Here is a 21,585-nt window from a genome sequence, read left to right on the forward strand (position 1 = left end):
AACTGTGTTAGTTGGAGACTAACCTCCCATCATTAAATCAAGGAAAATAATCCCTTCCCTTCCAATTTCACTGGCTGATGAAGGGGAAAAAAGTGAATTAATTTGATGTGCAACTTTTTTGAAATCTCAATAGGTTTCAGACATCAGGAACCGGTTTTAATAGCTTTGGTTAACTTTTCAAGGGATAACTTCTGATACTTATTTATTGCTTTCTTTGGGCCTTGAGGAAACAGGTTTCTGGATTCTTCAAATGAGGTCAAGAATGAGGACCCCATGCTAGTCTCAGGGGAGTATGAATTGGATTTGTCAGCATCGGGACCCATTGAAGAGTTGAGTAGAGAGTTGCGTTTACTCAGGTTTTGTCACTGGAAGGTGGAGACGATGCACTGTAGGCAGGAGGTTGAGTCAATGGATATGGATTGAGTAGGTGGGAGAATAGGGAGTCAGAAAAGACCTAGCAGTTACATAGAGTAGGGTAGTTTGGCAGTCAGCCAGCAAATACCATTGAAGGCCTACTATGTGCCCAGAAGAGCTGACAAGGGAGAGACATAGGGAGCATTGTGATCAATTCAGCATTTGCTGTGAACTTGCCCTGTGGAGAATATTCTTGATTTTGAGGAATCATGTGCTTCTGGCCCTCAAGCATTATCTCATACATGAATTAGTACTGGTCTTATTCCAAAACATATGTAAGTCAGTATTTAGTATTTAGTGCAATAGCCTATAGTTTGTCCATATAGGTGGAGATGATATTTGAATGTATATAATACCTTGTACTAAAGGGACACCAGCCTTATTGTTGGTAATCGTATTACTGTTGAATTGTGCAGAGGATTAGGGATCCTAAGGGAGGGATTGAAAAAAATTAGGGTGGTATCCATGTACTTCGGGGCCTTCAGACAGAAACTCCTTGCCAACAGCAATGGCATACTTAAATCTTTTAGTAACCTGTGTTTCTTTATCTCTGTGTACTGGTGAATATCAGCTTGGCATGTGCTTGCTCAATTATATTTTGGTAATCAGTGTAATCACTCATGTGCCCACAAGGCACAGAGGTGGGAATGATAGGAAAAACTTTATGGGATCAGTAATTGAATTGGGCTTTATAAGATGAATAGGAGTTTGGTAAGCAACTTTCTGGGAGAAAGGGAGAACATGGGCAATAGTACCCATGTGTGATAAAATATTGGACTTGACTGGACAGTTGAGGGGTTGGAGTTAAAGGGATTTTTGTGCTCAGGTGGCTGAATGCTGAAAAGAAAGAAAGAAGAGCAGCACATCCATTTTCTCTCTCCCATAAAGGAAGAGAGAAAAAAAAAAATCTGTGGGCAGGGGGACCAAACAGTTTTTATTGTTTTATTAAATAATAGCTGCCACATTTCATTAAATAATAGGCAGTTTGCAGGCACTAATTTCTCAGTTATGCCCTGAGCTAATGATTTGTATCCTGCCTTCACTTTACAGGTTAAGAAACCTTCTGGTTTCAGCATATGACTTATATAATGTCATACATTGGCAAGAACAGGACTTGAACTTGGATTTGTCTGACTGCAGAGCCTGAATATTGCCTCTCTGTGCTGTGAATTTGTAATGATACCCATGAGGAAGGGGTGTGTTTCTTGCCTAGAAATAGAAATTGGAGGCATCAATGTACTCATCTGCAAAATGGGGTTGAGTTCTTGCTGCAGTCACTAGCTGTGCTCGGGGAAGAGGGGCCCTCCCTCCAGCCCCCTCAGCAAGACCATTTGTGGGAAGCTAACTGCTTCACTCTCTCTCTCTCCTGAGACTTTGACTTGACTTTCATTTTTTCCAAACCACCTGCTGATGGTGATAGTTTTCCCATCATGCAGACAGTGCATATTTCTGGTCTCGTGAAAGACTTTCTCAGAGTAAATCAATAACACTATTCCTGGTTTAGGAACTGTAAGTTGACTGTAGGGAGGGAATGTGTCCATCTTGCCAAGAGGGTGTGTCAGTCTATGGGCCCTTCGCATTTCTTACTGTCCTTTAATATTTGTGTTCTAGTGTCTCTCCCAAAAAATAAAAGCAAGGAAGACAAAACAATGGAGAGGCAGTGTGGTGTGGTGGTGAAGCACACAGACCTTGACCCAGATTGGCTAGATTCATTCCAATTGTCTAGTCTGGCTCCCCGTGCCTCAGTTTCTCTTCTGTGAAATGGGTTGTCAGGAAGGTTCCATGAATGAATACTTGTACAGTGCTTAGATACTTGTTTGATGCATAGCAAATGCCCTAAATGTGTTTGTTAAACAACAGCAAATTTTTCTAAACTGGCCCCACCTTCCAGTGCTGCTGAGAGTATTTCATGCCAGGATATATTCATGCATTCCGATTTTTCTTTAAGATCTGGCAAGCAAGGGTCCACATCCTACTTTTGCTATGTGCAGGCACAGAGGGGATCTGGTGAAAACTGGTAGTGATGGTTGCTTTGCCATGGGACCTTTATTGGCTGTGGAAAATTTGAGTTTGAGAAATATCAAGTGCAGCAGTAATTTATCTTTTGTTAGAACAGTTTGGAGTAAATGGTGTTTGCAGCTGAGTTTATCTATTTTTAAGTTTTTCCTGGTACTGTAGTCTGTGACCTGTGTCTCAATAGTTTTATCTGGATAGGTCATTTCTTATTTGTTAAAATTATTAAGGATCACATAAAAGGAAATGTAGACAGATTGCTCCTAACCGAGAGGGTTTAAGGCTCCACTTTACTGCTCATATATCTTGTCTTCAGGGACAAGACCCCCACCCCCTCCATCACAGGGATCCCACCAATTCTTCTTATTCTTGCTGTTTCATCCCATGTAACCAGGCACACTCTTCCACCTCTGACATATGTGTGTGACTCTCATTCTTGGTCAGTGAACTGAAGATTTGCAGAGAACATGTCTTTATAAGGTCTTTTGGTGACCCTGGTGAGCAATAGAGACAAACTGATCATTTTTTTTTTTCTTTTCATTGTGCCTTTAAGGAAGTCCTCACTTCAGCTTCTTTTCTAATCGCCCCAATATTTCTGTGTGTGATGCTCAGTCAAGTAGAATACAACCACATCATTAATATCACTCTGCTCTGGAGGTTGGTTAGGAGGAAAAACATTTTAACTCCTAAGCTATAAGCGATGTTGGTGCCACACCAACACTTTCTGCATCTCATCTGTAGAGTGGTGACTGAGCCCTTAATGTTCTCTCTCCTGGCTTCTGTAGGTCCTGTTCCTACACATTTAGATCTTCACTTTGTAGGCAAGATTTACCTAGTTCTGCAGACTTCAAAGTGTGATAAGTCACTAGTTGCTTTTCCCTAGGAAAATTCTCCTGCGGTTTTCAAAGGGAGAGGGGAATAGTCATGCTGAAAATTAAAGTAGAGATGTTAATGGAGCTATAAGAGTCTTATTTGTTCTTGTATATGTGTTTATCAATGTGATCAATGTGTAGAACATTATAAACACATAAAGTATATATTTATGGAGACATCTGGGTGATACCTTACTTCTGGATAATACATTAGTGTTTTCATTATTTTGAGTTTTACAATGAATCTATGAGATGTGTGGGGTTGGGGTGAGATGCCCATTTCATGGAAGAGGGAGTGGTGGCATAGAGATAGAAAGTGACTTGCTTGACATCTATGTGAGTCTTCTAACTAGTGTTTGATAGATTTGTTTTGCCCCGAGAAAATGAGAGACTGACAATGTTTGTAATTTCTGAAGGAAGAAAGGAAGTTTAGAAGGAATGGAGGTTATACCATTTATATTAATGTTATGCAAAAACCAAGGCTCTAGTCATAATATGACTCAAGATTGGAAACTTATAGTTGGTAGAGGGAAAGAAGGCATGCAAGTTTTGTGAATTTTCTCAGTGGAATGGCAGTTCATCCATCCTTCTACCCATCACCTAGCCATTCATTTCATCATGTTAAAAAAAATGTGCAGTATTTCAGTTACCGTGCTGAGCCCTGATTCATCACAGTTAAGTCAGAATGACATGTAGTTAGCTGTTAAGAATTTAAAGTGTGGCCAGTTAGAATTGAGGTTAGGCCTCCCTGGTAGACTAGGGGTTAAGTCTCAGTGCTATCACCACTATGGCCTGAGTTCAATACCCCACCAGGGAGCTAACCCACAGAGGTCTGGCACAGCAGACCTCTCCTGTCTCACCCACTCTTCTCCCCAGCCGTGTATTTTAGTAAATCTACCTGTTCTGCTTCCCCCTCTGTCTCTGGTGAATCCTCTTACCCTCATGCACCTCTGGCCTGTACCCCAGTTCTTCTATGCAAAAAAAAAATGAGATCAGCTGTAAGTCTGTAAGTGTTAAATTCTCATCAGATTTCAAAGGTCTTGGAAAATATGCTATTAATAAATTGTATGCTTATTACTCATGGAAATGATAATGTTTTGGATACATGAGCTAAATAAAATATATTGTTATATTAATGTCTCTTATTTTTAAGTGTATTTTTAAAAAATGTGGCTGCTAAAAATGAGAGATGCAATGGCTGCTTGTGTTGTATTTCTGTTGGACAGTACTGCTCTTGAAACTTTTTATCTAGTATAGGAATTAAGATAATATCCTAAGATACAATCCTAAGATAATATCTTCGATACCATGCCTCTTCCACTTCCTTCTCTGCCCTTGCACTTGTCTCTACATCCTCACCTTCTTTGGGTTTTTTTAACCCATTTAAGTCTGATGGAAGCTGTTTTTACCAGGTCTATGGGGGACAAGTTCATTTCTTTTCAGCTCTGCTCTGGCCTGTGTCCTGTTGTCACTGTTGACCATTCTTGTTTCCTTGGCTTCCTTCATTCTTCCCCTACCACTCTGGCCTCTGCTTTGCTGGCTTTTATTCCTGTTCACCTTGCGTAAATGTCACCTTTCTCCTTGTGTTCATGACACCTGAGGGCTTTATGTTCACGTCGTACTCCTGAGCTCCAGGCGCATACATGTAAGTGCCTCTTGGATGCTCCAGCTGGGAATCTTAAACTTTCCCCAGACTCACGTGTCTTTTAGCAATGTCACCTTGGCAAATAATGTCACCATCTAGCTACTCAAACTGGGATTCCTCATTCTGGATGCCTCCTCCCTCTCCTTCCCCCTTCTGTTGAATCAGCCATGGCCATTCACTTCTACTCGTATCTTCTTCACCTCTTTGCCCACCTGGGCTCAAACCCTCAGCACCTCTCCCCTGTGGTGTTTCATTGATTTCCCACTGGCCCTCATTTTCTGTTCCCACCCTCCTCCATTCCATTATTTGTCCTTCCACAGTGATTTTCCAGAAGTGCAAATGCATTCATGCATATCTGTTTTTAAAATCTTTGGTCAAATCCAAAATCCTTTGCATCAACTGATAGATTTTTGGTAATTTGTCCCCTGCCTCTTTCCGTCCTCATCTCATTATTCTCCGAGACTTCCTGAATTCTAGGAATATACGTAGGATTCTCTGGCACCTCCATGACTTAACACATGCTTTCCCTTGTGGAAACATTGCTCCTCTCACCATCTTATCAGGATAGCTCCCCTGCAGCTTTCTGGTCACCTCCAATTGCAATATACCTCTGACCTCTGATATTTCTACTTCCCTCATTTTGGCTATTGATTAAAGTTGATTACATGTCTTTGAGGGCAGGGATCATTCTTTTCATTTATGTTTCTTCCAATTCAGAATAGGTGTGCCAGAGATATTTTTTAAATAGATAAATGCCAAATAATAAGGCATTGTGGGAGTTGTAATGGAAGTTCTAGCTAGGTGGGGATGGGAGCGGGGAAGATCCCCGGAGGGGTGGCCTTTAAACTTGGCCTCTGAGCTGGTGGTGTTAGGGTGGGAGGATGCAAAGGAGACCCCAGGTGCCACAATCCTGCAGGACACAGGATATAGAAAAGGCCTGGGCCCTGGCCAGTGCCACCATCACCAGAGTAAAATGAGAAGGGTGATGAAGGAGTCCATCTGGGCCAGTGTTTGTCCTTTGCTCCTGAGTTGGGTTTACTTAGCTCGGCAGAGCCTCCTCCCTCAGCACATGGCTAGCAAAGCAGGCCGGGACCCAGTCCTGGCTTGTGAGCGCCCCTGAAGGAATGGAATGAAGACTGGTTGCTGCACTTTCATCTTTATTTCTCTGGAACTGCCTTTCTGGATAGCAGAGAGGTGACCTCAGCAGCCAAAGACAGGAAAGAGCTGAATGAGTCATCTGAGGCCCTAATGAGGTGCATGAGGGACCCTTCCTGGGAGTCAGGGTCAGGTGAGGTTGTGCTGTGCCTGGGGCGAGTTTTGCCTCAGGGCTCCAGGCGGCACCAGAGCAGAGCCGAGCTAATTTTACCCATAGGAGCTGACTGTGCTGAAGGGCAGAGCTTATGACATTGGCCCTATCACCCTGTGATACCCAGAGATCTCCCAAGATACAGCCCTGTTACATTCAGGCTGTTTTTCCTCTCTAGGTGATACATTTTCCATTAGGTGTGCAAGTCAGCAAGCAGGATGCTGAGGTGCAAAGAGCTATGGATTGATTTGGTGAAAGGCCATGGAGCTGGATTTGGATCCTGCCTCCACGCCTGGTTTACTAGTTACCTGACCTTGGGCAAGTTACATAATCTCTCTGAGTCAGTTTCCTCATTCGTGAAATAGAACTTGTGTGTCCTAAGGTTGCTTCACCTTATTCACTAGGTGACACTGAGCAAGCCATTGCTCTATGCCTGCCACTGCTGTAACTGCTTTACTCACAGCGACTCACTCATCACTTCTAAACAGACCTGCAAGGAATTTACCTTTATTTCTAGTTCTATTTTATGAACAAAGAGACACAGACAAGAACAGACATTTCTGGAGGCCAACTCTGTGGGGCTGCATGGAGCAGATGGGCAAGGTGTGCAGCGGCAGGACTTGAAGTTTTCAAGTGTTCAGTGGCCGATCTGGAAAAACAAAGAGGTCAAGCCAAGAATTCTCAGGAAAGAGTCAGTAATTATGCTGCAATCATGCTTCACTTTATATGAGTTAGGTTCACATTGACCATAAACTAGTTTATGTTGTCTAATTAGCATATGACACCTGCTATCAATGTCCCTTAGGTCCGCTTGGCTTGCTACAGCAAAGTGAGATATTATTTTTCCCTTTGCAAGGTATGGGAGAAGGTCTCAGATATAGCTCATCACAGGACTTACTTGAAGAGATCAAAAAATAGAGGCATGGGCGATCAGTTAATTCATCTCTCCCTTCCCCAAGCCCTAACCACCACATCTATCAGGCATAAATACAGGAAAAGCATACCCTATAGTTCAAGTGCAAAGGGATCAATTCAGGGAGAGATGCAAACAAAATTGTTGCAAAGGCTGGAGCAGTGGAAGTCAGCAGGCTGCATTGGACTGTTGGGTTTAAGAAAGAATGAAGTCATAACCCCACAATCCTGGCATAAAGAAAATGGTATAGGAAGCCCCTGCTGAGGTCTTTGAAACTTTTCTCAACATCCTTGGAGTTGGTGTGGGACTTTGGATTGCCAAGGAGAGTAGCACTTCGGCTCTTTTCGTTCCATGACGTTGCCTACCTGGGAAAATAGTAGCAGGAAGATTTAGCTTTGTTTCCATCTTCTGAGTTTCACACAAGTATATTTTTTTGCTGGACCCTGACTTACTAGCTTCATGGGAGTGTGGGGAATGTAGTTTTTAGCAACCTGCACCTGCAGCATAGGAAGCCACTTCAGAGGGTAAAACGGACTCTGGTTGAGCCAATGGAGACACTATATCTCCCAGCAACACATTCATTTCAAAATGTCTGGGAGTTATGATTCTGAAATATTTGATAGGCATAATTAATTGTGATACTGTAATATAGGTATAATATCCTACTTAATATTTGTTTATTTAAGATGTATAACATTAATGATGTTAATATCCTGAAAAAGCAGGCCATTTGCCCACTTTCATTTCTGAGTCAGGTTCTCTTTTTCTGATGATGATGGTTGATTTCTAATTTTTCAGTTCATTTTAATCTCCTCCTGGGAGTCATGCCCTGGACTGTTGTCTTGTTTACATAATTTGTTCACAGGCATTTATGAAACACTTACTCTGATCTTGACACTGTGCTACATTTGGCTCTGTGGGCAGAGCTAAGTCATGGATTCTTCTAAAGGGAGCCCTCCCTGGGAGGGGAATAGGTCAAGAACATAGACTAGACATGATTGATGTCCTGGAGAGCAAATTCAGGGAGGAAAGTTCAGAGAAGAGAGATTTTTCTAACTTCTTTGAGAAGTAGGGAGGATTTGTGTTAGGGTGACGGTGATCTTATGATTGTCAGTTGGGGGGCAGAAACATTTACTTAAGGGGCATTTGCAAATGGGCTAGTGTGTTTTTTTGTTGTCTCAATGCTGAAGGCCAGGCTGCCCTTGGCATTTAGTGGTCAGGACCAGAGATGTGATATCGCCTGTTATGCCTGAGATTGGAAATGGTCTTCAAAGGGCAATTTTGCACCTGCCTAGAACTACCAGTAGGCCTTGAAGGATGCGTAGAATCTCTATATTTGATCTTGGGTGGGAGAGGTCATAGGACAAGCAAAGGGGACAAGTCAACTTAGAGTACAGTCGGAATAGAGCAAGAATGTGTGCTGAGTGGAAGGGGGAGGGAGTTTATGGCAGGCCTAGAAGGTTGAGTCCCAGTTATTGAGAAACTTGACATGTTAGATAAAGCACTTGAGCTTATTCTGTTGCCATTGGGAAATCACTTAAGATGTCAGTGCAGGGTCCTTGAGAGCAGAAAACTAGCCTCACCTTATCACTGGACATCAAGTAGGCATATGTGATGCTTTTTGAATGAATGACTATTGCAGATAAGTTGTCAGTTACAAGAGTTAGGTACCTGAATTTTGCCAGATCAAGGGCCCTATGGTTCTGGGAGAGCCTGGCATTAGCACTCCAGGAGACAACACAGAGGGGGGATGGCCTCCGCCACACAGATCCTGTCTCTACCGTCCAAACAAGAGCATTGTGGTCAGGCTGCAGGAGTAGGTGCCTACACTAAAGAGAGAAGCTAATGTCTTCAGAAATCTTGATGCAAAGAGGGATTCTCCCATTGACCTCCCTTTTGGAGCCCAAAGATCAGGAGACATTCAGGCGCACACTGCACAGTCCGCATTAATGCTCTGGCATCTTTAGCTTATTAAAAATTGCCAATCAAACAGCAATTTGCTGACATGCGCTGTGACCATGACTGCAGTTGTTCGTGGGGAGTGGCTTGCTCGTCTGCGTGGTGAAACCTGCCCCACGGCGTGCCCAGTGCTGTCCTGTTGAGTCACGGTGACTTTGACATCGGGTCAGTCCTTTCTCCTTTCCTGGAGGCTTTGGAGGTTGGGAGGGAAAGCTGCGGGAGGGAATTGGCCCAACACAAATATGAGGTATCACCTTGTTAGTTCCTCTCTAAGGTTTCATTTCAGGAATCTTTCAGCGGGAGGGGGATGGGGTGTATTTGTGTAGGGCCCTCATATTTTGTATCAGAGAAAGAAAGCAAGTTGTCCAGGGTTGTGCAGTGAGCTAGCCACCCCCAGAGGCACTTTTTGCAGGAGGCTTCCATTGCACTCTGTGCTGGGGGAGTGAGTGTGGAGGCACGGGCTCTGGAGCTACTGGCTAAGCTACTTAACGATATTGTGGACATTCAGCTTCTTTATTTGTCAACTGGGCATCGTGGTCATATCTGACATCACACGTTTAAAAAAGCCTTGTTAACCACAAAAAATGCGAACAGCTTTGTTGTCTACAAAAAAGTACAGAATATTCCTTCTTATGTTGTGGATATTTATGGACCATATTTTGAGAAAGGATACTGACCACACCCCCGTCACAGAACACTCTCAAGGGGTTCATTCAGTTCCCCATGGCACAGGAAAGCACTTTTGCACTCAGATTTAGGGGCACGCTTTAGGGAAGCGTGGTTGCATCTTGGTGTTGCGAGGGGTTGGGAGTACACTCTTGCCTGGAGCTAGGGATTTGCGTGGCGATGTAATGGAGCTCTGATTGGAGAGATGGGTTGGGGCCCATCCTGGAGGCTCTGAATGAATGACCGATGGAAGCTGGGCACCAGTGTGTGTACAATTTAGTGCAGTGGTGAGGGATCAGCTGAGAAAGCCATGATGAAGTGGGGATTAGCCTGGCAGCACCTTTAGGATGTGTGAAGAACCTGTGGTACAGCTCAGGCAAGAGACAGGGGGTCTAGCAATTGGAGCAGGGGTCTCATGACAGAATAAGTTCCAGGTTTTAGACCCATTCTTTGTTGTTTGCAGTGGTTCAGCATTTTACTTAGGGCTTCAATAAAAATAATATCCTGTGATGTTTTTAAGTTGGCTCTTCACATTTTGATGGGGAGGTAGAAGGTGGGATTGTGCATATTTACAGGTGAGGAAAAGGAGGATCAGAGAGCAGATGGGGCTTCTCAGTGGGCAAGCAGGAGCTGGGATGGCAGATCTAACACTCTCTTTTGTGAGAATGTTCTGGATCTGTGGTTTTCTCAAAGGTACTTTTTCCACCCTTGATTATCTTGGTTGAGATCCTTGGAAGCTTGACATACCCATGATTTTCAAAGGTACCAGAAACAAGCTGTGAAATTTTCAAAGATGAGCTGTAGGGAATTTGGGACACAAACTGTGTTTATCTCTCTAGCTCTTATTGCTGTCATATTGTTTATTCAGGTTGAAAATGTTCCTGAGAGCAAAGGAGGGAAGAAATGGGCCCATTACTGATGGAGCATCAGGACACAGTGCTCTCTGCTTTTCCATCCATGGACGTAAATACATTTGTAGTGGAGGAGTTCATAACACAGTCTTTATTGTAAGATTTGGCTAAGCAATTTAGGCACATTCAATTATTTAATTCTCATGAAAACCTTATTAGCTAGATAACAATATTATTTCCCATGCTGCAAGTGAGAAGACTGAGGCTTGGAGAAATTAAATAACTTGTTTGTGAGAACATAGGTCCTAAATACATTGTCATTCAGCTTTCTAACTTGACAACTCTTTTTTCCCAGCTACACCATAGATTGCTTGTCTCATTGGTAAGAATGCCAAAGCTGCTTATTAAGGAGGGATACTAGACCTTGGGGGTTATTAGAATCAGAGGTGGAATGTTGGAGGAAGAGCTTAAAGGCTGCTTGTTTTCAAACTGTGCTCCCCTGGCCTTGAGGCTGGGGTGGGGAGGCTGGGTCAGGGAGGTGAGTTAGTGGTGAGAAGAGCAGGGGAGCAGGGGGGTGCTGGGGCAGCTCTGCTCTTCTCTATTTTGCAAGCTGAGCATCTGCAAAATATTTTGTTTAAAGGAAAAGCTCTGTTGCTAGGGGGGAAAAGTTTGAAACCACAGTGCTCACCCAGTCCTTTCACCACAGCTGAGAGTTGAAGTAGTGTCTTAGCACATGTCACAATTAAGAGGGGTGCCAGGGGCTTCGCCTTTTTGTCAAGGAAATGTGCATACTGTCTACCTCCCTCTGAGGCCTTTGATCCCCTGGCTGCAGGTCCAGGCTCATGCAGCTTGCAAGTAGCTGCAAAGCCTGCAGGCTACCCCATGCACAAGATCCTTGATCTGTATTTTTGACTTGGTTCTATCTCCTTTTTGGACCTTGGGAACCTTGCTGAGATTAGTTGTGTTTCTGTGCAGAAGAGTGTGGAAATTACAGCCAGTATTGTGTTACTTCCCTGGCCCAACCTTTGCAGACTTTGTCTAACTGTAATTAACAGGTAATTATTGAGTGTCCACAGTGTTGACAGCACAGGCAAGGTCCCTGACTCCCAAGGCCTAGTGGGGAGACAGAAGCAAATGAGGAATTTTGTCAACTATTTTTGGAAATAGTTATGTTTGGTTCCTATGATCATTATGTGTGATAGTTATGTGAGGATGATTTTATCTCATCTGGGCAATTTGAAGGAAGAGAGATGGAAATGTGAGTACAGTGGAGAATTGTAAGGGGGTTGTGTTTGCACTATGAGTTACTTAAACCTAGTCACCCACTCATTGTCTATGGGTCTTGTACCCATTACATTTTCTTTAAGTCTTTGTACATTTCCTCAGCTATAACATGGCAGTGAGACGCCTTACTCCTAGGGATATTGATAGGATAATGCACACACCCTGCTTAGTGCAATGTCCAGCACAGAGCAAGCAGTCATTAAATTGTTGTTATTAATTGACACGGTGGAGCTGTTTTTTTTTTTTTTTTTTTTTTTCAAAAACCAATCAAAGGTGTGATCTGGCCTTGCTTCTCAAAAAACCACTCTGCTTTTAGAAAATGAATACAATCCTGTGAGCCTACAACAATTACTTGGCTTTAGTTTACCTTGGATTTCCTCTGTTTCTCTCTACCTCTCTGCCCTTCTCTCCCATTATCAGCCTAGACATCTGGCAGCTTGTGTTCACTGGACATAGCTCTCTATTGCCTGGGCTTAAATCTTTCCTTTGACCAGGAATGTCATTTGCTCCCTCACCTTCCTTGCCCTACTCTCTTTTAACACCAAACCCAAAAGTCTTTTCCTCCCCTCAAGCGAACCCTACTGATGTCTGCCTTTGGAAGTTAACACATCTTGACCTTCACTATAGTCAGTCTCTCTCTTCTCCTAAGGTTGTCTGCATCTTGTTGCCTTTGCTATGGCATTTCTGGGAATTAGGAAAATGCTCATATTTAGTGCTCCCACATCTATGTAATGGATTAATTTAGAACCTTTCTCCATTGTTTAAGAAAGGAAAACAATCATCCTTGAGCTGTGCGCTCATCAGCCTTGGGAATGGCTTTTTGGGGAAGATCTGGCCTCTCCATAAATGACATTGATGATTTGGATCTTTGCAGCTATTGAAGAGGAAACTGACTAGTGTGCTGGGGGAAGCCTGAAGGAAGACAGAGCAGTGCCTGCACTTTCAGAGCCTCTTGGGTGCCCTCGTACTCCCCGGAGACCTGCAGCAGGACCCCTGGTATGTGAATGATTTTTCATCTGCTCCCAGAATTCCAGGTTCATCCTTTGTGAGCTGGGCTGGGAAGTTTATTGGGCTGGAGTTTCTTTTTTTTGGTACTGCAACTTGAAATATTCTGTATCCTTGATTAATTCATGTTTGGGCGCTTCCTTAGTGCTTAGTGTCTGGTAAAAAGCTCCTTACTGTACATTTATTTCCCCATGGGCTTATTGAAGAGAGACTGGAGCCTGTGCTTCTAACAACTTCTCCAAGGAAAACATTGCAGGCCATGTTTCCGGAACGGAGAATCTCAGAGGGTCTTGCAAATGTCCCTCTCTATTACCTCTTCTTGGCCTGATATTTGCTTACAACTGAAAAGGCAGAGAGTTTGTCTTGAGAAGTCCTATAGACAGATGTGACTTGGGGGTTGAAAACCTGACAAGTGCTGCTGAACTTCAAGTGTAAGAATGAGTAGCATATAGACATAACCCTGTGCAGCCTCGACACATTTTCCTTTAATTCCCAGAGCCTTAATGTTCCTTTGTCTATGGAATGACCTCACTGCTTTTTGTGTTTGTAATGGAATGCAGAGTCATTTACAAGTAATCACACAATAATCCCTTACACTTTTGTAACGCCTTCTCATTTTCCAGAGGGCTTTCGCTCGCATTATATTATTTGATCCTCCAAGCTACTCTAGAGGTCGGCAGAGGGGCCGATTTAATCTCTAATTTTCAGGTGTAGAAACTGAGGTTTAGGAAAGTTAAACTGTTGGCCAGAAGTCAAACAGTTAGTATGTAGCAGACTTGAATCTAGAATCTCAAGTAGTCTATCTCCTAACTGACTCCTTTGTGCTACTTGCTGTTGGTGTGACCTTGGAAATAAACTAAGCCTCTCTGTGCCTGATATTTGCTTATAGCTGAAAAGGCAGAGAGTTTGTCTTTGCCTAAATAGGGTGTGCTACTCTAGGGGTAGTTGTCAGTAGGTATTAAATGGGTCTGTCTGGGAAAGCATTTAGTAAATAGTAAAGCAGACTACGAATAAGAAGCATGGTCACTACATGTACCTTGAATCCAAATATTGCCATCAGAATTGTGGCAAAGCATTTTTCCTCTTTCCCTAAAGACACAGAGGTCCAGTATGGTACTGCAGTTGTCGGGGATCATGATTTCCCCGCTGTGTTATCAGCAAATCGGCCCTTTGGTCCTGTCTGCAAGCCACTTAGTTATTCGGAGGGCACTTGTGTTGCAAGCTTCTTTTCCTACCAAACTCTCTCTTATTATTTCTTGGAACTGCCTTGTATCCTGGAGACAGTTTTAGATCTGACAGAATGGAGAGCAGGAGCAGGGAGCTGGGAATGGAATTTGCATCCCTGAACTTTATGCTCAAAGCCTGGGATGTGGCATGGGTGACAAGGCAGAGGTGGCGAAGAACTGGTACCTATCTTCTCTCCTTTCTCAATGGCTGGGATTTAACAAGGTGCATTTTGTGAATCAATCAGGCCACTAGTACATATGCAAAATGGGTTGCTTAGCAAGAACACTTATTGGAGAAACCCTAAAAGAGTGGATTTTGAATTGGCAACAAATACATTAGAAGTTAATAGTGTGAGATGGTCAGGAAGCAGCCAATGTGATCGAGGGATAAGACCTTGAATAGATTTGTTTCTATATCCACAGTCACCTACAGAATTCCAAACCACTGAGACAAACAAGGGTTGTCTGTGTGGTTCTAAGAGGCAGAACGAGGAGTAGGATGTTGAAGACCAGAGAGCTGGATTTTGTTTCCATATAAGGAAGAACTTTCTGTTGGAAAGATGGAATTTGCGGCTGCGGGAGATAGTGATTGCCACCTCACTGGAGACCTCATGGGTACCATGGGGCACTTGAAAACAGGGGGCATTGTGCTCATTTCTTCTCTTGAGATCCCATTTAGTGGTATTTGTCACTGATCTAGAGGAAGAGACACAGACATATATAAAGTAATTGTGCATGTGGAAACTGATCTCCACTGCTATTTACAAATGGAGAGTAGATGTGTAGACTCTCTCATTCTGACTTGCACACCCATCCCTGTAGCTCCCTACTAGATCTCTGCGGTTCAGAGTTCCCAGGCCATCCCTGGGCAGCCACTCTTCATGGAATATCTCTTTCTGCTGCTGAAATTCTCATGGTGGGGTATTTGAAGGAACTCGGAGATCCCGACAGGATGACAGTCTTCTATAGAACAACTGAGGCTGATGGCTAGTCTAGTCTGCTTGGGTACAAAAGAAGACCGTGCTGTGGCCCTCTTCTGGGTGACCTTGCACCTCCTAAGAATACTGAAGTGGCAAGAATTCCATACTGAGTTCTGTTTCTGTCATATGGTGGATGGTTCTCTGATCCTATATTCTCACCTAGTTTAATAGTCATTTTGATCTGTGTTCGTATATTAAACTTGCAATGAAGAAGAGCTGTTTATTCTTCTTCAGGTACTTGTAACAGGCATGCAAACATATAAAACAAGTGAAGTAAATGTGTCATGACTATTTGGATAGGCCAAGTAGAAACTGTTTAGAGCACACAGTTGGATAACTGAATATCACCCGATTTGTGTGTGAGAGAATATAAGTTACAAGAGAAATGATTTGTCCAAAATTTTAAGGAGTAGCTAATCCTGCTTAGGACCTTCTCCCCTCCTTGCTCCCTGACCAGTGCTTATTGTTTGAGGATTCCCTGGGGCAGGGCAAGCAGTCTCATGGTACAAGTCCCAAAGCTAGGGCTGAAAATGATTCATTTCACCTACAAATCTGACTCCAGAATAGAACAAGATCACGCTATGAAAATGAACCACTAGGAGGCCAAGACACATGTTTCCCTTTCTGATTATACCTTCTTCCTTCCCTGCTCTTTCCCCAGCAGCCATCTCTCCCTCCTTTCTCCCTCTCTAGTTCCATTTGGAGTCAGTTTAGACCACATTCATTTCCAGTTGACTCAGTTGATCCAAGTTAGTCATGGAACATCTTTTGGTCTTTTAGGATCAGAATTAATCTTAAATAAATTAAATAAATAAAATTGGGCATTCCACCCTCTTACCCAACCCCATACCGGTGTTCTCTTGAAAGAAAGGACTCATTCATCTATGGAATGAAAATTAAGAATCCAAAATAAAGGTTATTGGAAGTCCTTGCGCCTGGGTGTCTGTCCTATGAAGAACTCACACAAAGCTTATTTTCTGGGAAGATTCTCAGCCCAAGGGAATCGGATTGGGGCTGAGGGTGGGGGTTGTTTTAGGACTCATCTGCCACCAGCAGAACCACTCACTGCTTTCTTGGCAATCAGTGTCTGTGCATCCCCCACAGGCCTCCCCCGAAACGATATATTGCCTTCCTAAATGTGCTTGCAATCTAGATGGCCGCACTCTAATGGTGACCTGAAAGACTTTCAGATGGCCACTTCCTTCTTTGGGTGGTGAGCCTTTTTCCTGTAACAGGACAGTGTGTGGAACACTTGAGACACAACTTCTTTTGGGGGTTAATCATTTACTCTGAGTAAAGAATTCTGTCTTAAGTGGGGTATGTTCTTCAAGTGCCAGAGCAGAGAAGGGCGATTTTTCTGACATCCTCCAGCCTGCTTCTCCATATTTGGAAATGTTTACCCACCACAGTGATCTATTAGAAGAGGAGGAGGTGACTCAGGGTTTAGGAGAAGCAGGATTTGAATTCTTGTTTCCAGAAACAAAGTCGCCCCCTCCCCCACCCCTCCCCCTCATTCCTTGGCCCCTTGTTCTGGAAGGGGAGGAGAGACTAGCTCAGTGCTGTTCCCCAAGGGCCTCAGGACCACCTCGTGGCAGTGGGGCTGGGGTGTGAGAGGGAGTGCGGGCCAGTGGAGGGCGGCTGTCTGTCGGTGGGCCTGACGTCGGTGAGTACATCATTATTGTCGCAGCGAATGGCATTTCTGCTCACAGCCCCCAGGCTTCCAGCCCCAAGGCTGGCTGGCTGGCAGAGTGATGGGACTCATGGCAGGGAGCAGTGACCACTTTAATTTGAGCTCTGGACAGCTGCTTTCTTAAGGGAGGTAGACTCTGCGGAAGGAAAAGTTTTATTGGAATGATAAAAAATGAAACAGGTGTTTCCTCCCACCTGAGGCCTAGCTTGAGTTGGGCACAAAGTCAGTGGGGCATTGTTATCTCTCTGATTGTTAGGGCAAAAGCCACCAGTGAATGATATTTGTGGAGACTTGTGGTGGGATGCTTTGGGTTTAAAAGCAGAATTATGACTGGATTTAAGAGTATGCAAAATATTGCTGTATTTGCACAGCACCTGCAGTCTGGGGTAAATTCCTGGGTACGGGACATTGTGTAGATTTGATAGACTGTCCTGGTTGGAAGGAATCTTAGAGGTTGTCCGGTCCAGCTGTCTCATTTTACAGCTTGATATTGGCAGTAGAAGCCCAGGGAAGGGAGGTAACTTGCTTTCAGTTTCGTGGCTAATTAGAAGGGATTAGACCCCAGATCTTTTTATTTTCACTGCTGCTAGACTTAGAGCCGCCTCTTCAGGACAAGGCAAAGAAGATGCCCATTTTGCAGAGGAAGAAATTGGGCTGCAGAGATGCCAGAGTAGCTCACTCTAGCTGATCTAACTGGGAGAACTAGCATCAAGTTCTCCCAGTTCACGTCTGTCATGTCATATGGGCTCAGATATCTGAAGTTACTGTTTCTTAAAATTTAATTTTTCCCTTCTTTGGTTTCTACTTGCTGTTTTTCTACTTTCTGTCACGTGAATATTGTTTGAGTGTGAGCTGTTCCCTTCCTATCTGCTTTTTTGCCTAAATCTTTTCTTTTCCTGAAAGGGATCATACCTGGTCCAGAGGCAGGACTGACTAGTAGACCTTTTATTTCAGTTTTATCCTTGGCAGTGAAAATTATGCATAGGGCCTAGAAAACAACTGAGTAGGAATTTGTTTCAACCTCCACTGCTATTCTTGAAGCTGCAAGTATTCTGGGGTATTATTTCCTCCTTGTTAAAGGGGAGCCCTGATTCTTAATAGATTTTAAAAATGCAAACAGACATCTATGTACACATGCACACACATTCACACATGCACTCATACATACATACATGTGCGCATTCACAAAAGCACACACACTCTCTTGTGCATTTCCTCATCTTCTTTGATGTGACAGCAACATGTGACTGACACAGAGGACATCACCCTGTTAAGAAGTCCATCATGTGTTACACGATCATAATAACTCTTAGTAGTCCGTTCAGTTTCTAACCAAATTGGGCCCCTTTTCTCCAATGCAGGGAAAGTGGGGATGTGTTTGGGGAAGTACTTTGAAGTCTGTAGCATTTGGTGGCAGATCATAATCGAGTAGAGTAAGCACTGTCAAACCTGTGTTTGTCCTGGTTCATGACAGAGGGCAGGACAGCGGCTCTCTAAGTGCTCCGAAGTCACTGGGAGGTGGGGGTGGGAACTCGCCCTGATACCCAGGAACTTGCATGCAACCAACCTGTCCCCTCCATCACCTGTGACTGAGTAGTGAGAGTGGGCTCTGCTCATGAGCCAGGAGTGGGCTGCTTTCACAGGAAGATTCAGGAGGTCTGCCACTAAGGGTAAGAGCCGGATGGGGCTAGGGGCTGGTATTCCCATTGTGACTGCTGCTACTGTTAACACAGGGAACTGGTAGGGGTTAGCTGTCTCCTGGCTTCCACACCCAGGGCTGAGCACTAGACCTCAATGCTCAAGTCACCACTGCAGCTACCTGTGAAAGGTGCTTTTTTTAATTTTAAATTTTGGTAAGACTACACATAAGGTAGTGTGTGCATCAAACCCATTTTGAGTGCTCAGCTCAGTAAAGTAGGTCCCATGTTGTGTAACTGAGCTCCAGAACTCTTTTTATCTTGCAAAACTGAAACTCTGTACCTATTTAAACCATCACTCCCTATGCTCCCCTCCCCTAACAGCTGCCTTCTACCTCCTGTCTCTGTGAACTGACTACTCTAGGTCTCTCACTTAAGTGGAACCTTGCAGCGCGTGACCTTTGACTTTACTTAACAGCATCAGGGTTCATCCATGTTGTAGCACATGTTAGCATTTTCTTTCTTTTCATAAGGAGTACGTTTCATTGTTTATCCATTTAGGTTCTGTTTTTACCTTTATCTTTTAAAGTCTTCCAGGGGTTAAGTAAATTGCCCAAAGCCCGCAGTCGGTGGTGGAGCTGGGATTTGCACCCAGGTGGTGTGACTGCAGAGTGCGTGAGAGGGGAGTAAGCAGATACCGGCTTTGAGTTGGCAAAAGGGTGACAATCCAGGGTGCTTCTCAACTGCGTAGTGGCACATCCTCACACGTTGCTGTGACATTTCAGTAACCAAGTGTCCCAAAAGACTGCGCCCAGGTGTTCTCTTCCGCTTTGTAATGACCTCTGGGAAGCTCAGAGTCAAATTTTAAGTCCGCTTCTAGCTAATAGTGTGAGATGTATGGCCCTTCATTTCTGTCACTCTTGTTCTTTTCCTTCACCTAATTTCCCCTTCCTCCCCATATTCTCCCCTTTGAAAACTCATGAACTGTGTGCATCTTTTGTCCAGGTGCTTTCATTCCTTTCTGGAACAAAGCAGAATATGTATATCATTGACGTGATATCAGGTGTTTGTGTTACTATGTCTAAGGAATAGCTGGTCTGTGGAGCAGTGGACAGAGACTGAAGAGGTGATTTTTTGACCATGCTCTGCTGCTAACTTAGTGCTTACCTTGATTGGTAATGCATGTTCCTTTTTAAGGCTCAGTTTTCCCATCTAGGAGGTGGGCTTGTTGGATACAACAGTGAACCCTGATCCACGTACTCCACACCTTTCTTTTTTACTTTTCCCTGGACTCCCAAAGGCAAGGTATCCTCATGACCCTGAGAACACAGAGGCCTAGAAAAGTGGGAAAACTTGTCTAAACTCTTTTAGTCTGGAGCGCAGCATTAGGGGTCTGTGTCTAACTGCAAAGCCCGGTGACAGTCCCAGTGCCAGGCTGTTTGCCTTTAGGTGCTCTGTAAGGCTGCTTCCGTCATTGGTGTGTCTTCATATTATTTTGTCAGATCTTTATTGTATTCCCACATATGTGCCTTGTACTGCTTTGGGCGCCAATCCAGCACTGGGTTTAGAGGAGCTTTCATTCCAGAACGGATGTGTGGAGGAGGAAGATAATACATGAACAGAAAATAGGAGAGAATGATAAGTAACATTAGGAGGATTCACGTAATCCTCTGGCTGTGAGTGAATGGAGAAAGGCTCTGGGAGGTGAGGTTTAAACTGTAATCTGAATGAGAAGCCATCAGCCATCTTAATGTCAGGGGAAAAGGGGAAGAGCATGACTGGAAAGGGAATGGTCATTGCAAAAGCCTTGGGGTGGGATTGAGCTGTGCTTGTGGAACAGAATGGATGTGCTAGGAGGTGGTGAGTCACAGAAGGAGAAGCAATAGACAGGCAGGTAGTAAGCTACAGAAGGGGCTTTGACCTGAATCTAGATGTGGGGGGAAGCATCTGAGTTATATTTTAGGAACATCATTCTGGCTTCTGTGAGGGGGAATATGTTGCATGAAGGGGAGCAAGAGCAGAAGCAAGAAGGTTAGGAGAGTCTTTGATTTGGGCAATGGAAGCAGGGTTGGGAAGAAGCAGATGGGTTCATGACATGTTTTGGAGGATTGTCTACAAGATGTCAGGTGAAGTTTCCTATGAGGAGTGTCAACTTCAATGGGCAGGAATCTGGGAGATGCTTATGGAGATGAGAATGTGTGCAGTGAGGGATACACAGACTTGCAGCAGACCTGGACTGAGCAGTGTATGTGCTCCCTACTTTGGTTTCTAACCTTGAGCTTCTGGCCAAGGAATGGAGGGCAGTGGTTTCCTGCTTCTGACTTCCTGGCTGAGAGCTGCTGGAACGCCCAAAATAAGCCTTGCAGAACATGTGCTTCCTTTGCTCTCCCTGAATATTTTTATAAAGCATTCTTTCCCACCAAGAATACAGAACTTTCAGAGTGATGTTGACTTTATGGGCCATATTTGACATATTGTTTTTCCTTGATGTGTTGTCTGTTCTTGCAGAGATTCCTGTGTCCTTGCCCCTAAATCTCTGGTGAGGAAGCTTCAGTCACCCTGTAAGGTGGATGTGGGAGGTTTAGGGGAACCCAGAAGAGTTGGGCCTTCAAAACCCCACCTTGGCTTGAGAAGATCCAAGGACCTTCTTGTTTCATTTACATTTGAATTCACAATTGCTGGCTCTCTGTGATTCCTTTTAATGGGTTGGGTTTTTCCTGAAATGCTCCAATTTTCAATGGAGAAATTGGTTTCAGAGAAGATAGTCGATTTAGTCAATGTAAGGGAGTGACCAAGTCAGGCTGGGAATCCAAGAACCCTGACTAAGACTTGTGCTCTGGCCACTAGGCCAGAGAACTCCCATGTGACCTCATGACCTTTTATGTCCCATGGCCATCTTATAGTAAAGTTGACCTAAGCCTGGAGAGGCTCAGAGATCGTAAAAAGAGTCATTGGAAATTCACTACTGATGCTTCATGTACTTCTCTTCAAATAATCTATAGTTACCAGTTTTTTTAAAACTCTAACATCCTGTCTTAGAAATGTTTTGTTTTTGTTCAGTTGAATTCCTTTTAAAATTTCTTTCATATTGCCCATTCATTTAGTCAACAAACATTTATTGAGT

At 43.9% G+C, this 21,585-nt stretch overlaps 1 protein-coding gene across 3 annotated transcripts in view; it reads left to right on the plus strand.

Moving 5' to 3' along the window:
- LPP (LIM domain containing preferred translocation partner in lipoma) overlaps nt 1–21,585 on the plus strand; it is a 640,196-nt gene that overhangs the window by 38,433 nt on the left and 580,178 nt on the right. For all 3 annotated transcript variants that reach the window (XM_054700434.1, XM_054700432.1, XM_054700433.1), the window contains exon 2: nt 12,798–12,919. The gene's annotated coding sequence lies outside the window, so the exon portion shown is untranslated. The remainder of the gene's footprint in view (nt 1–12,797; nt 12,920–21,585) is intronic.

Source organism: Talpa occidentalis, unplaced genomic scaffold, assembly GCF_014898055.3.
Source record: "Talpa occidentalis isolate TD23 unplaced genomic scaffold, MPIMG_talOcc4v2.1 talOcc4.4, whole genome shotgun sequence".
NCBI lineage: Eukaryota > Metazoa > Chordata > Mammalia > Eulipotyphla > Talpidae > Talpa > Talpa occidentalis.